The sequence below is a fragment of the Geotrypetes seraphini genome, chromosome 3, assembly GCF_902459505.1.
Source record: "Geotrypetes seraphini chromosome 3, aGeoSer1.1, whole genome shotgun sequence".
Lineage (NCBI taxonomy): Eukaryota > Metazoa > Chordata > Amphibia > Gymnophiona > Dermophiidae > Geotrypetes > Geotrypetes seraphini.
This window is the reverse complement of record NC_047086.1, coordinates 288143111-288157422: the sequence shown is the minus strand read 5'-3', so window position 1 is coordinate 288157422 and position 14312 is coordinate 288143111. Positions and strand designations below refer to the sequence as shown.

The 14312-nt window shown below is 49.2% G+C and overlaps 1 protein-coding gene across 2 annotated transcripts in view; it reads right to left on the bottom strand.

The window, feature by feature from the left end:
- DESI2 (desumoylating isopeptidase 2) overlaps positions 1–14312 on the bottom strand; it is a 126405-nt gene that overhangs the window by 60048 nt on the left and 52045 nt on the right. The gene's annotated exons all lie outside the window — the stretch shown is intronic.

Below are 14312 nucleotides of genomic sequence, written 5' to 3'. Positions count from 1 at the left end.
CCGGAAGAATGGTCTGAAGCTCCAGAAAGGAAGCCTGACCATGCTCAAGAGTAGAAGAAGGAACCAGAACTTAGTCGCTTCTGAAGACCAGACTCCTGAAGCTGAGGATGGAAGCCACCGAGCCCCCCAACCCGACAGTCCGGAATAGTCGGTGGTCATAAGCTAGTCCAGGAAAGACCGAGGCATGCCCTGGAAAGACAATCTTTCTGAGCCCCTAAATCATACAAAGCTATGCAGGAGAAGCCTAGCAACTAATAGGAGCCCAGAGATACCGAGAACCACTGGAATAAAAGCGGCTGCTGAGCGTTAGAAGGGAAAGCAAGCTGAGGTTCCCAGAGGGGTCAGCAATATGGATGCTAGAACCTGAACAGAATCCCATACTCTTAGCCATGGTAAGCGAAGAACGCCAATCTGAGATCGAGACTCCACACTCAAGGTTCTGGAAAGAATTACAAGTCTCTCCTATAAGAATAACAGCCTCAACCCGATATACCTATAACTAGTATAGGAAAAAAGAGCACTGCAAATATGAAGATGCGCATGTAAAGAAATGAGGAAAAGAAACCACCCGCTTCGTGTCAGTCAAAAGACCCGACTGGAAGTCGTCCGAATCAAGCAGGCAGTCAAGCATAAATCAGACAAATCGCCTGGCAGTGCCAACGAACCCTTGGGTAGGTGAAATGGAATGTGCCCCAAACCGAAAGCGCTGCTCCGAGAGAGGCAGGCCAACCTAGTGCAGACTCAGAGTCCATAGAGAAAATGTAAATATCTTCCCAGGTTGACTGCAGAAATGGGTAACCCTGAGAAACTAATGCAGCCGAATGGAATCCAGCCTGCCCAAAGCTCCCATCTTGGCCACCCACTAATAAGTGGTACCCTAAGAACTACAAGAACTGTCCCGAGGACCAGCCACACTTCAAAGAGAAACGCAACACAGAGAGACTCTGGAAACGTGAGGAGGATGCAAAGGTGCAAGCATCCTGAAAAAAAGTTCACAGCTCCCTGACCTGACAGTAAAGCGACTACTCCTTCATGAGAAAACTGTCAACCTGGAAAAAGAACACCGTCTTGCGATGTGAAGGGGAGCATGAGGACATTCAGCAACCTGCCTGAGCTTTACGCAAGCAAAGGAAAGACAAGGCGCACCAGGCGTAAACCAGAAGCAGCATACGCCTCTCCAGAGAAACGAGCTGTACCTGGCCGAAAACAGACCAGGTTTCCACCCCAAAAGAGAGCGTAAGGGGAGAATTCATTGGGCATACAGTGCCAGCTACCCTACGACCTCGCAAGCAGAGGATCTTGCCCTTAGGGATCAGCCGCCACTAGACCATGCTTCTAGAGCGGAAGGCCGTCTAGCTTTTTTTTTTTTTTTTTAATAGACTTGAACCTTCGCCTCTTCTTTTGGAGCCATATCAGCTCTACTCCTTAGCTGGGGCTTGAACCTCAGCTCCTTGTTACTAACCCAGCACACAACCCTTGTGCCACCAGGTTTTCACAGACAAGCTGGCCCACAGCAAGAAGAAAAGATCCATCAGGCCTCAAGAGAGACCCTCCACTCGGAATTCCTGCAACTACCCCGCAGAAACAAGTCAAGAGCCCAAGCAGGCGGACGCAGCACCCAGGCAGAAGGCCTAAGGAAACCTCCAACATCGCCGCACGTTATCGGAACCCCGAGTGAAGAAATGAACCACACGAATGATACACTGGCACGCCCTTGACACCTACTCCACCTTGCTGTTTGCTAACCCATAAGGCAGCAAAACCAAGCGTAGGCAGCCAAACTCAGGGCAGAAACTTAATGTGGAAGTGCCTAGGGATATAAATGGACAGCCCCCAATAACAACCTTTTTTTTTTTTTTTTTTCTTGTTAAGAGAAGCATGTGGACAACACCACAGCAAATGGAGCACTGCAATACGGGGCACAGCTGATTTCAAACAAAAATAAGCCGCGGTACACGCTTAAGTTAGCTGTAGGACATGAGTCAATGAACCCCGCGGCGCTGGGGGCCCAAGCGCGGGCACTTTCCTGCCAGAATCAAAACCGGCTAGCTCCCCCAACAGCGCTGTACAAAACAGACCGGGAGCTCATAGCCAAAACCGCAGCACACCGCTCCGCAAAGCAGACGGCGAGGCCTGCGCTGAGAAAGGCAGCCGCCCAGAAAAACTCCCCGTGTATTGCAGTGCTGGCGACCCAAACTCGGACCGTTTCGCGCCAAAATAGGCCGGCTCCTAGAACATTGCCGCTCACACCGGCTCGGAGCCCATAACCGAAGCGTATAAAAAATGCAAAACACACCTCGGGGAGGAAAGGGGAAAAGGCGCATGGCTCCCAACAGTAGGGGAGCACAAGCTCGCACCACCCGCGCTATAGAACGATTCAGCTCCAGTTCAGATAATGTATAACACACCCGGAGCCGTCCTCACAATTTGCGGCCATATCAAGAGCCACACAGTTACATTTACCCACGGGTCGTGGCAGTATCAAGAAACAATGTCCCAGAAACTACCAACCCCACAGCACAAGCGCTAGGGTAAGAAAAAGAAGCGCTCCTTAGTTATGCGCAGGAATACAGAGGCCACCTACCTCACTGAAGCAAGCTCATACAAAAACATATTCCACCACAAAACAAAACTGCCATAGTCAAAAACCCACAGCTCTCACACAACCACAAAGTTCAGAGACCAGTAGAATAAAACACATACTCACAATCTACTGGATAGTGCCGGTAGACGCCGGCAACACCTGCTGCCCAGCACGAGCAGGGCAAAAAAGTCAGCTGTGTAGGCCCCCTTTTTTTTTTTTTTTTTTTTAAATGGGAAAGAAGAAAAATAGGGACCAGGGCAGACCCTCTATCATAGGAGGGAGGGTGAGGCAGGGACAAGGGGGGGCCCAAGTGTAACCTCTAAAGCCGGCACCGATTAGCCGGACACCCCTGTCTCACTGAAGAGAAAAAACTCAACAGGAGAAACAGAATGGCAGTCTCACTGAAGAGAAAATCTCAACAGGAGGTAATAAAGTTCCAGCCACAGCCAGAATCCAGGAGCTAGTTGAATAGCGACTTCCACCTGCTTGGAGATAGAGAATACTGATGAGACAGGAGGAGTGCCAGCAAATAAGTACACCTGTTAATCAGTTTCTCTATCTCCACCTGCTGGTAGAAGTGAGCTATCCCATTGGTCTCTGGATTCATCTGCTGCTTTGCTAAGGAAGTGTGTTATCCCATTGGTCTCTGGATTCATCTGCTGATGTTGCTAAGGAAATAGGCCTTTAACTGAATCAGGATGGGCAGATTGGATGGACTATTCGGGTCTTTATCTGCCGTCATCTACTATGCTACTATGTAATTGAGGTTCCAAGATGGGAACGGTCTGCATAATGGGAGTATCAATCTGAGACCTCCTCAAAAACCAAATAACATCTGTATGAATCGCCAGAGACTGCAAGCCTCTCTGAGCCCGAAAATACAATATACTTGCACTTTGAGAGACGAAACCACCAGGCCCTTTTCAAGGCCGGCTTACAGGAATGAAAGGATCACTGAAAAGGGGCTCAGTCAAGCCAATCAGGGCCTTAGACTCCTCCCCTTTGTATCCCAGGATACAGAGGGAGGAGTCTAAGGCCCTGATTGGCTCAGATGCCTAAAGCCACTCCTAAGGGGAGGGGCCTTTGGCATATGAGTCAGTCAGGGCCTTAGGCCCCTTCCCATGCATTACATGATGCACCATTGAGGGGAAGGCCCGCTGTTTTGGACAGGCAGGCCCTGTAGGAGTGACGGAGCATCCCTCCTGCTCCCAACTTCTTTGAAAAGTAAGGGGGAGTTAGGTGGACCTCTGGTGGCAGGAGGGAGTAGGTATTCCTCCTGCCTTGTTTAGGCTGGGGAAAGGGATGTTTGGGGGGAGCACCTGGTACAGGGGTTGACCTTCAGTGGCAGGAGGGAGTGGGCATCCCTCCTGCCGTTTTGCTGCCATTGGGGGGAAGGGATGGTCAGTATGGTAGGAAGGGGTGCCTCTCCTACCATCTTTTTTTCTTACGGGGGAGGGAGTATCACAGGAGGGAATGGGCATCCCTCCTGCCGATTTTCGCTAGCCTAGGGAAGGGGGGGGAATTCCCGGTGCCGCACTCATCAGGGACCATCATCGGCAGGGAGGAGGGCGTTTTTTTTTTAATGGGGCAAATATTGTACTTATGTAACATGCTTAGTGTCTGTGCCCATTAAAAGAAAAGAAAAAAATATTTTCTGCCCTGAACAGCTGAGGGGCAGGAGGCTACTTTCGAGGCTTCCCCTGCCTCTCAGTTGTTTGGGCTTCCCCTGCTGGCTCTGTGCATGTGTGAGAGTCGCTCTCACAGTGATCAATCGGATGTGAGAAAACAGGGGTTATGATGAACCTCCGCATGAAAGCAATGTTACTTACCGTAACAGTTGTTATCCAGGGACAGCAGGCAGCTATTCTCACTAGTGGGTGATGTCATCCAACAGAGCCCCGATATGGACGTCTCACAAGCATATCTTGCTTGAAGAAACTTAGAAGTTTCGAGATGCCCGCACCGCGCATGCGCCAGTGTCTTCCCACCCGATGGACCGGGCGTGTCTCTTCAGTTCAGGTAGCTAGCCGAGAAGCCAACCCAGGGGAGGTGGGTGGGACGTGAGAATAGCTGCCTGCTGTCCCTGGATAACAACTGTTACGGTAAGTAACATTGCTTTATCCCAGGACAAGCAGGCAGGTATTCTCACTAGTGGGTGACCTCCAAGCTAACCTCAATGGGATGGTGGGAGAGTTGGCAACTTAGGAGAATAAATTTTGTAACACTGTTTGGCCAAACTGTCCATCCCGTCTGGAGAAAGTATCCAGACAATAATGAGAGGTGAATGTATGAACCGAGGACCAAGTGGCAGCCTTACAAATCTCCTCAATCGGTGTCGATCTGAGGAAGGCTACAGAGGCTGCCATTGCTCTGACCTTATGGGCTGTGACCTTACAAGGAAGGGATAATCCAGCCTGGGCATAGCAGAAAGAGATACAAGCCGCCATCCAGTTGGAGATGGTACGCTTCGATACAGGTCGTCCCAACTTGTTCGGATCAAAGGAGACGAAAAGTTGAGGAGCAGTTCTGTGTGGTTTGGTGCGATCCAGGTAGAAAGCCAAAGCACGTTTACAGTCCAGAGTGTGAAGAGCTGATTCTCCATGATGAGAATGAGGCTTTGGAAAAAAATACTGGAAGTACAATGGATTGGTTGAGATGAAATTCAGAGACCACTTTAGGCAGGAATTTCGGATGAGTGCGGAGGACCACCTTGTCATGATGGAATACTGTGAAAGGTGGATCCACCACTAAGGCCTGAAGCTCACTGACCCTGCGAGCAGACGTGAGGGCCACCAGAAAAACCACTTTCCAGGTGAGATACTTAAGTGGAGCCCTGTTGAGAGGTTCAAACGGAGGCTTCATGAGTTGAGAAAGGACAACATTGAGATCCCAAACCACAGGAGGAGGTTTGAGAGGAGGATTGACATGGAAAAGTCCCTTCATAAATCTGGAAACCACAGGATGAGCAGATAAGAGGTTTCCCTTGTATAGGCTGATGGAAAGCCGCAATAGCACTCAGGTGTACTCTTATAGATGTAGATTTGAGACCAGACTGAGACAGGTGTAGAAGATAGTCCAACACAGAGGATAGGGAAGCTCGCTGAAGCTCCTTGGAATTTGAAACACACCAGGAAGAAAATCTAGTCCACTTTTGGGAGTAGCATTGTCGAGTAGCAGGCTTCCTGGAAGCCTCCAAGACATCCCTCACCGCCTGGGAAAATTGGTGAGGGGTTACGTTGAGAGGAACCAAGCTGTCAGGTGGAGAGACTGTAGGTTGGGATGAAGCAGTGATCCTTGATGTTGAGTAAGTAGAGAAGGAAACACTGGAAGAAGGACCGGCTCCCTGCTGCTGAGTTGAAGTAGAAGGGAGAACCAAGGTTGCCTGGGCCACCGAGGAGCTATCAGAATCATGGTGGCCTGGTCAGATTTCAACTTGACCAGAGTCTTTTGAATGAGAGGAAATGGAGGAAACGCATACAGAAAGCGAGTCCCCCAATCCAGTAGAAAAGCATCTGCCTCAAGGCGATGAGGAGTGTAGATCCTGGAACAAAACTGAGGCAGTTTGAAGTTGTGGGGAGCCGCAAAGAGGTCTATCTGAGGCGTCCCCCACTGTGCAAAGATCTGATGAAGGGGGTTGGAATGGAGAGTCCATTCGTGAGGCTGGAGGAGACGACTCAAGTTGTCTGCCAAGACATTGTCCTTCCCCTGAATGTAGACAGCTTTGAGGAAGGCATTGTGGTGAACTGCCCAATCCCAGACTCTGAGAGCTTCCTGGCAGAGGGAGGCCGATCCCGTGCCCCCCTGCTTGTTTACATAATACATGGCGACCTGGTTGTCTGTGCGGATGAGGACCACCATGTCGTGAAGCAGATGTTGAAAAGCTTGAAGAGCAAAGAAGATGGCTCTGAGCTCCAGAAGATTGATTTGATGGAGTCGGTCCGCACTGGTCTCGAATCCCTGAGTGCGAAGCCCATCCAGATGAGCCCCCCAGGCATAGGTCGAGGAATCGGTTGTGAGAACGTTCTGGTGGGGAGGAGTGTGAAACAGCAAACCTCTGGATAGATTCGAAGAGGTCATCCACCAAAGTAGAGACTGCCGAAGAGCAGGAGTGACTATGATGTGTCGAGTCAACGGGTCTGACACTTGAGTCCATTGAGAAGCTAGGGTCCACTGAGGAATTCTGAGATGGAGCCTGGCAAAGGGTGTCACATGAACTGTAGAGGCCATGTGGCCCAGGAGGACCATCATGTGTCTCGCTGAGATAGACTGGCGAGAAGATACAGACTGGCAGAGATGAAGAAGAGCATCCATGCGCTGAGGAGGAAGGAATGCTCGAAGCTGAATGGTGTCCAGAACCGCCCCGATGAAGGGAAGGGACTGGGTAGGCTGCAGATGAGATTTGGGGAAGATGATCTCGAAGCCTAAGCTCTGCAGGAAGCAGATTGTGGTCAAGGTCGCCGCAATGACCTCTGGAGCTGACGGGGCCTTGATGAGCCAGTCGTCGAGGTAGGGAAACACCTGAAGACCCCTGTTCCGGAGTGCAGCGGCCACCACCACCAGACACTTTGTGAAGACTCTGGGAGACGAGGACAGGCCGAAAGGAAGCACTCGATACTGCAGATGTAGATGTCCCACCCGAAAAATCTGAGGAACTTGCGGGAGGCTGGATGAATGGGAATGTGAGTGTAGGCCTCCTTGAGATCCAGAGAGCATAACCAGTCGTTCCGCTCGAGGAGGGGGTAGAGAGAAGCAAGGGTCAGCATGCGAAACTTCTCCTTTACCAAAAACTTGTTGAGGACTCGAAGGTCCAGTATGGGTCGTAGGTCGCCCGTCTTCTTCGGGACGAGGAAGTACCGGGAGTAAAAACCCCGGTTGTGCTGGTCCACCGGAACCGGCTCGACGGCCCGAAGCCGAAGCAAAGCCTGAGCCTCCTGAAGGAGAAGGGCGGTCTGCGTTAAGTTGGAAGGATACTCTCTTGGAGGGTGGGCCGTGGGGACCCGATGGAAATGAAGAGAGTATCCTTCTCTTACGATGGAAAGGACCCAGAGGTCGGTGGTAATAGCCTCCCATCGATGGTAAAAATGATGGAGGTGACCCCCGATGGGGAAAATAGGAGGATGCAGAACAAGGTCGGTTATGCTCCCTGGAAGAGAGTCAAAAAGGCTGAGGAGCCTTCGGTGCAGCCGGCGGCTGAGGTTTCTGCTGAGCCTTCTGGGGAGGCTGTCTCTTCGCCGGTTGTCTCGCAGCAGGAGTTTGACGAGGGGTGTAGCGCCGCTGATAAATCAAAGGCGGTCTAGAAGGTCGAGACTGCTGAGGCTTGGGCTTAGGCCGAAGGATATATTGGAAAGACTTTTCATGATCTGAAAGTTTCTTGGTAACAGTCTCGATAGACTCGTCGAATAGATCGGCGCCCGCACAAGGCACATTGGCAAGTCTGTCTTGGAGGTTCGGATCCATGTCAATTGTTCGAAGCCATGCCAATCGACGCATGGCCACGGAACAGGCGGCAGCACGTGCCGAGAGCTCAAAGGCATCGTACGATGCAAGGAGTAAACTTGCGGAGCACCGGCAAGAAGAACTCCAAATATGAAGAAAAAAAAGAAATTATAATTGAGCACTCGAGAAGCCATCATAGAATTCTGGTAGATTCTCCTACCGAACTTATCCATCGTTCTCCCCTCTCGTCCCGGTGGCACAGAGGCATAGACCTGGGAGGGATGAGAACGCTTGAGAGAGGACTCGACCAGCAGGGATTGGTGAGAGAGTTGAGCGCCCTCAAACCCCTTGTGATGAACAATGCGGTATCTTGCATCCAATTTGATCGGGACCGCAGGAATGGAGTACGGCTGCTCAAAACATCGCATGAATGTTTGATCCAGCAATTTATGTAGAGGAAGCCGAAGAGACTCCGCAGGGGGATTAGGCAAGTGCATGGTGTCGAGATACTCCTTAGAATACCGAGACCCAGTGTCCAAAGTCACATCCAAGTCATCAGCCATTTGCCGGAGGAAGGAAGAAAAAGACAACTGGTCCGCCAGTACCGGCCTCCGAGACGGACTGGATGAAGTGGAAGCCTCAGGATCCAGGGAGACTTGGGAGCGACAAGAAGAATAATAGGTAGATGGTTCCTCGTACTCCGGCCCCTCCGGGGGAGATAAATCCGAGGAGGAGTACCCCAGACGTGGCAGCTTCTTCTGCGGCGAAACCTCAGAATGGCACGAGGAGTGCCGAGACGAGTGTCTGGATCGATGTCCCTCCCGGTGCCGGGAGGGAGAGCGAGAACGCCTATACTTCGCATGGTCCCCCGAAGCTTCCAGTGAATGAATGGGACTGGAAGCGGTAGAGCGAAGGGGCGGAATGGAGGCCGCCTCACGCGATGTAGCCCAGGCCTAGTATGGAGTGCGGAAGAACTCTTCCTGTGATTTACTATGCCCAGGACTTCGATTATCAGTCGGAGGAACAGCACCGTGATGGCGCGGAGGCGTAACGGGCTCTAAAGGAGGCATATCGCTAAAGGAAGCCCGCCTCGAGGGACCAGCCGCCCTTCGCCGCTCCTCCTCGTCAAGCAACGAGATCGATCGACGAGGAGGAGGGGGAGGGGGTGGGCCGCCCCCTGGGATCGGGACCGGGAGGTCACCCTGGATGGAGGCGATTAACCTGGGCCCCATAGTCTGCATGAGCTCGACAAACTGAGCTTCCAGCAGGGACCGCAGTGAAGCCGATATGGAGGGATCCGCACCGAAAGGGGGTCCTACAGCACGGTCTTCGCACTCCTTCGTGGTCGAGTGCTTCTGCTTGGAAGCTTTCGGCACCTTAATGACCACAGGTGGAATAGTGGAAGGCGGTACCTGAGCCGAGGAGACGGGGACAGGCACCGACGTCGAACTCGTGGCCGAAGCCAGAGTAAACGAAGCCGGCTTCAGAAGGCCCGGAATAGCAGGAGTAGTCGCTGGTTTCGCATGGACAGGTGAAGCGGCCGATGAAGTCGAAGCTGAAGGTTCCTTAGCAGCTTCCATCTTGAACATCGACTCCCACAACAGACAGCGCCGCTTAAACGCTTGCGCTGTTAGAGTGGAACAAGGCCGGCATGATTTCGGGAAATGTTCTGGACCAAGACACTGCAGGCAGCGTCGATGCGGGTCCATCAGCGAAATCGCGCACTGGCACTTGCTACACTTTTTAAAACCGGTGATTGGCCAGGACATAGGCCGAAAAAGCTCCGCCGCTAGATCGAAGGAGCTGGGCCTGAGCCACGTGGCCGACCCGGCCAACTCGCCGGAAGAAAAAAAATTTTTTTTTTTTTAAATAAAAGAAAGAAAACACACGAAAAAGAGTAAAAGAAACCCAAAATCGCGGAATTAGAAGGCAAAAAAACGGGAATTCAGTCAGCACAGAATTGAAGTAAAACTTCTCAGCTCCGCGGAAAGAAAAGAACTGAGGAGACACGCCCGGTCCATCGGGCGGGAAGGCACTGGCGCATGCGTGGTGCGGGCATCTCAAAACTTCTAAGTTTCTTCAAGCAAGACATGCTTGTGAGACGTCCGTATCGGGGCTCTGTCGGATGACATCACCCACTAGTGAGAATACCTGCCTGCTTGTCCTGGGATAATCATTTGTATGCAAACTTTAGTGCATCAATAGCTCTTTTTGAATCTGCCAAAAATCAGATTGGAGCAGACTTAACAGTCCTACAGATCCTCCTTAGTGCAACTAGTCCCCAGTCTTATTGGAAGTTCCTATTTTATGGATGGTTGAGATTCACCAGGGTGTACCAATTGCTTATTCATCCATAGCAAAAATCATCATCTTAACATCTGAAAAAATGGATTACAAAAAGTAATAATAAAAAAATATTAAAATAAAAATCTAAGAGTCAGTAAGAGAATATTTTATTCACAGTTGCTAAGGCAATGAAGGTAGTCAGACCTACTGTCATCTTGCAAGTCTCATTTTCCCTGATAGAACAATTGAAATGGTAGTTTATATAGGTAAAAACAGTTACTCTAGTAGAAGATGATAGTCTAAATAAATATGCTGATACTGGGAGTAGGTGTGAGAAAAAAAAATATAGGTCTAAACACACAATATTTCTCAACTACTTAACATATATACTTGTCTATAAGTCAATCTCATGTATAAAAGTCAAGGGCAGTTTTAGGACTAGAAATGCTCAAAATGCTGCAACATGTATATAAGCTGAAGCTGGATACCACATTGCTCCCTCACTTACTCCTCTCCACTTCTGGGTTCAACATCATTCTCCCTCTCTATGTCCTTTCTAGCATGTCCCCCTGCTTTTCTCAAACCCATTACCCCTTCACGAAGCTCACAGCTTCACAGATTTCAAAAGGGTCAAAACAGACAAAGCCAGAAGGAAACAGTTGAAATTATGAGATTTCAGAATGTGAGGATTATATATTTATCCCTCACTGATAGTCTCTCACTTTAGTAAACTTGCTAAATTTTTTTTTAAAGCATAGTAACATAGTAGATGACGGCAGATAAAGACCCGAATGGTCCATCCAGTCTGCCCAACCTGATAAAATTTAAATTTTTTTTTTTTTTTTTTCTTTTCTTCTTAGCTCTTTCTGGGCAAGAATCCAAAGCTTTACCCGGTAATGTGCTTGGGTTCCAACTGCCTAAATCTCTGTTAAGACTTACTCCAGCCCATCTACACCCTCCCAGCCATTGAAGCCCTCCCCTGCCCATCCTCCACCAAACGGCCATACACAGACACAGACCGTGCAAGTCTGCCCAGTAACTGGCCTAGTTCAATATTTAATATTATTTTCTGATTCTAAATCTTCTGTGTTCATCCCACGCTTCTTTGAACTCAGTCACAGTTTTACTCTCCACCACCTCTCTCGGGAGCGCATTCCAGGCATCCACTACCCTCTCCGTAAAGTAGAATTTCCTAACATTGCCCCTGAATCTACCACCCCTCAACCTCAAATTATGTCCTCTGGTTTTACCATTTTCCTTTCTCTGGAAAAGATTTTGTTCTACGTTAATACCCTTCAAGTATTTGAACGTCTGAATCATATCTCCCCTGTCTCTCCTTTCCTCTAGGGTATACATATTCAGGGCTTCCAGTCTCTCCTCATATGTCTTCTGGCGCAAGCCTCCTATCATTTTCATCGCCCTCCTCTGGACCGCCTCAAGTCTTCTTACGTCTTTCGCCAGATACGGTCTCCAAAACTGAACACAATACTCCAAGTGGGGCCTCACCAATGACCTGTACAGGGGCGTCAACACCTTCTTCCTTCTACTGACTACGCCTCTCTTTATACAGCCCAGCATCCTTCTGGCAGCAGCCACTGCCTTGTCACACTGTTTTTTCGCTTTTAGATCTTCGGACACTATAACCCCAAGGTCCCTCTCCCCGTCCGTGCATATCAGCTTCTCTCCTCCCAGCATATACGGTTCCATCCCATTATTAATCCCCAAATGCATTACTCTGCATTTCTTTGCATTGAATTTTAGTTGCCAGGCATTAGACCATTCCTCTAACTTTTGCAGATCCTTTTTCATATTTTCCACTCCCTCTTCGGTGTCTACTCTGTTACAAATCTTGGTATCATCTGCAAAAAGGCACACTTTTCCTTCTAACCCTTCAGCAATGTCACTCAAACATATTGAACAGGATTGGCCCCAGCACCGAACCCTGAGGGACTCCATTAGTCACCTTTCCTTCCTTTGAGCAACTTCCATTAACCACCACCCTCTGGCGTCTGTCCGACAGCCAGTTTCTGACCCAGTTCACTACTTTAGGTCCTAACTTCAGCCCTTCAAGTTTGTTCAACAGCCTCCTATGAGGAACTGTATCAAAGGCTTTGCTGAAATCCAAGTAAATTACATCTAGCATATGTCCTCGATCCAGCTCTTTGGTCACCCAATCAAAAAATTCAATCAGGTTCGTTTGGCACGATTTACCTTTTGTAAAGCAGAGAGTGGGCATAAATGGGAAGTTCTCAGACTGGGAGAAAGTGACTAGTGGTGTGCCCCAGGGCTCAGTTCTTGGGCCGATCCTATTTAATGTTTACATCAATGACCTGGAAGAAGGAGTATCCAGTGAGATCATTAAATTTGCAGACGACACAAAGCTATGCCGGGCAATCAGATCGCAGGAGGATAGCGAGGAACTCCAGAGCGACTTGTATCAGTTAGAGAAATGGGCAGAGCAATGGCAGATGAAGTTCAACATGGAGAAATGCAAAGTAATGCATTTAGGTAGTAAGAATAAGGAACACGAGTATAGAATGTCAGGCGCAACTCTGGGTAAGAGCAAACAAGAAAAGGACCTGGGTGTACTGATAGATAGGATCCTGAAGCCGTCGGCACAATGCGCGGCAGCGGCAAAGAAAGCAAACAGAATGTTGGGCATGATAAAGAAAGGAATCACGAGTAGATCGGATAAAGTCATAATGCCGCTTTATAGAGCAATGGTCAGACCACACTTGGAATACTGTGTCCAACATTGGTCTCCCAACCTAAAGAAGGATATAAAACTGCTTGAGAGGGTGCAGAGACGAGCAACGAAGCTAATAAGAGGTATGGAGAACTTGGAATATGAGGAACGACTCAAGAAACTGGGACTGTTCTCCCTTGAGAAGAGGAGGCTGCGAGGGGACATGATCGAGACGTTCAAAATGCTGAAAGGCATCGATAAAATAGAGCAGGAAAATAAATTATTTACATTGTCCAACGCGACACGGACAAGAGGACATGGTTTGAAGCTAAGGGGGGACAAGTCCAGGACAAATGCCAGGAAGTTCTGCTTTACACAGCGAGTGGTAGACGCCTGGAATGCTCTCCCAAAGGAGGTTATTAAGGAATCCACTGTGCTAGGATTCAAAGGCAAATTAGATGCACATCGCCTTACGAGAGGCATAGAGGGATATGGGTGACTAAAACTACATCAGGTGTATACCTGACTGGGCCTCCGCGTGTGCGGATCGCCGGACTCGATGGACCATGGGTCTGATCCGGAGATGGCAGTTCTTATGTTCTGTTCTTAAAGCCACGTTACCTCGGATCCTGTAACCCATTAGATTCAAGGAAGTACACTATCCTTTCTTTCAGCAACACTTCCATAATGTTTCCAACAACTGAAGTGAGGCTCACCGGCCTGTAGTTTCCTGCTTCATCCCTGTGACCACTTTTATGAATAGGGACCACATCCGCTCTCCTCCAATCCCCAGGAATCACTCCCGTCTCCAGAGATTTGTTGAACAAGTCTTTATTAGGACTCGCCAGAACCTCTCTGAGCTCCCTTAGTATCCTGGGATGAATCCCATCTAGTCCCATCGCTTTGTCCACCTTCAGTTTTTCAAGTTGCTCATAAACACCCTCCTCCGTGAACGGCGCAGAATCTACTCCATTTTCTCGTGTAACTTTGCCAGACAATCTCGGTCCTTCTCCAGGATTTTCTTCTGTGAACACAGAACAGAAGTATTTGTTTAGCACATTTGCTTTCTCCTCATCACTCTCCACATATTTGTTCCCAGCATCTTTTAGCCTAGCAATTCCATTTTTTATCTTCCATCTTTCACTAATATATCTGAAAAAATTTTTATCTCCCTTTTTTACATTTTTAGTCATTTTTTCTTCTGCCTGTGCCTTCGCCAAATGTATCTCTCTCTTGGCTTCTTTCAGTTTCACACTGTAGTCCTTTCTGCTCTCCTCTTCTTGGGTTTTTTTATATTTCATGAACGCCAACTCTTTCGCC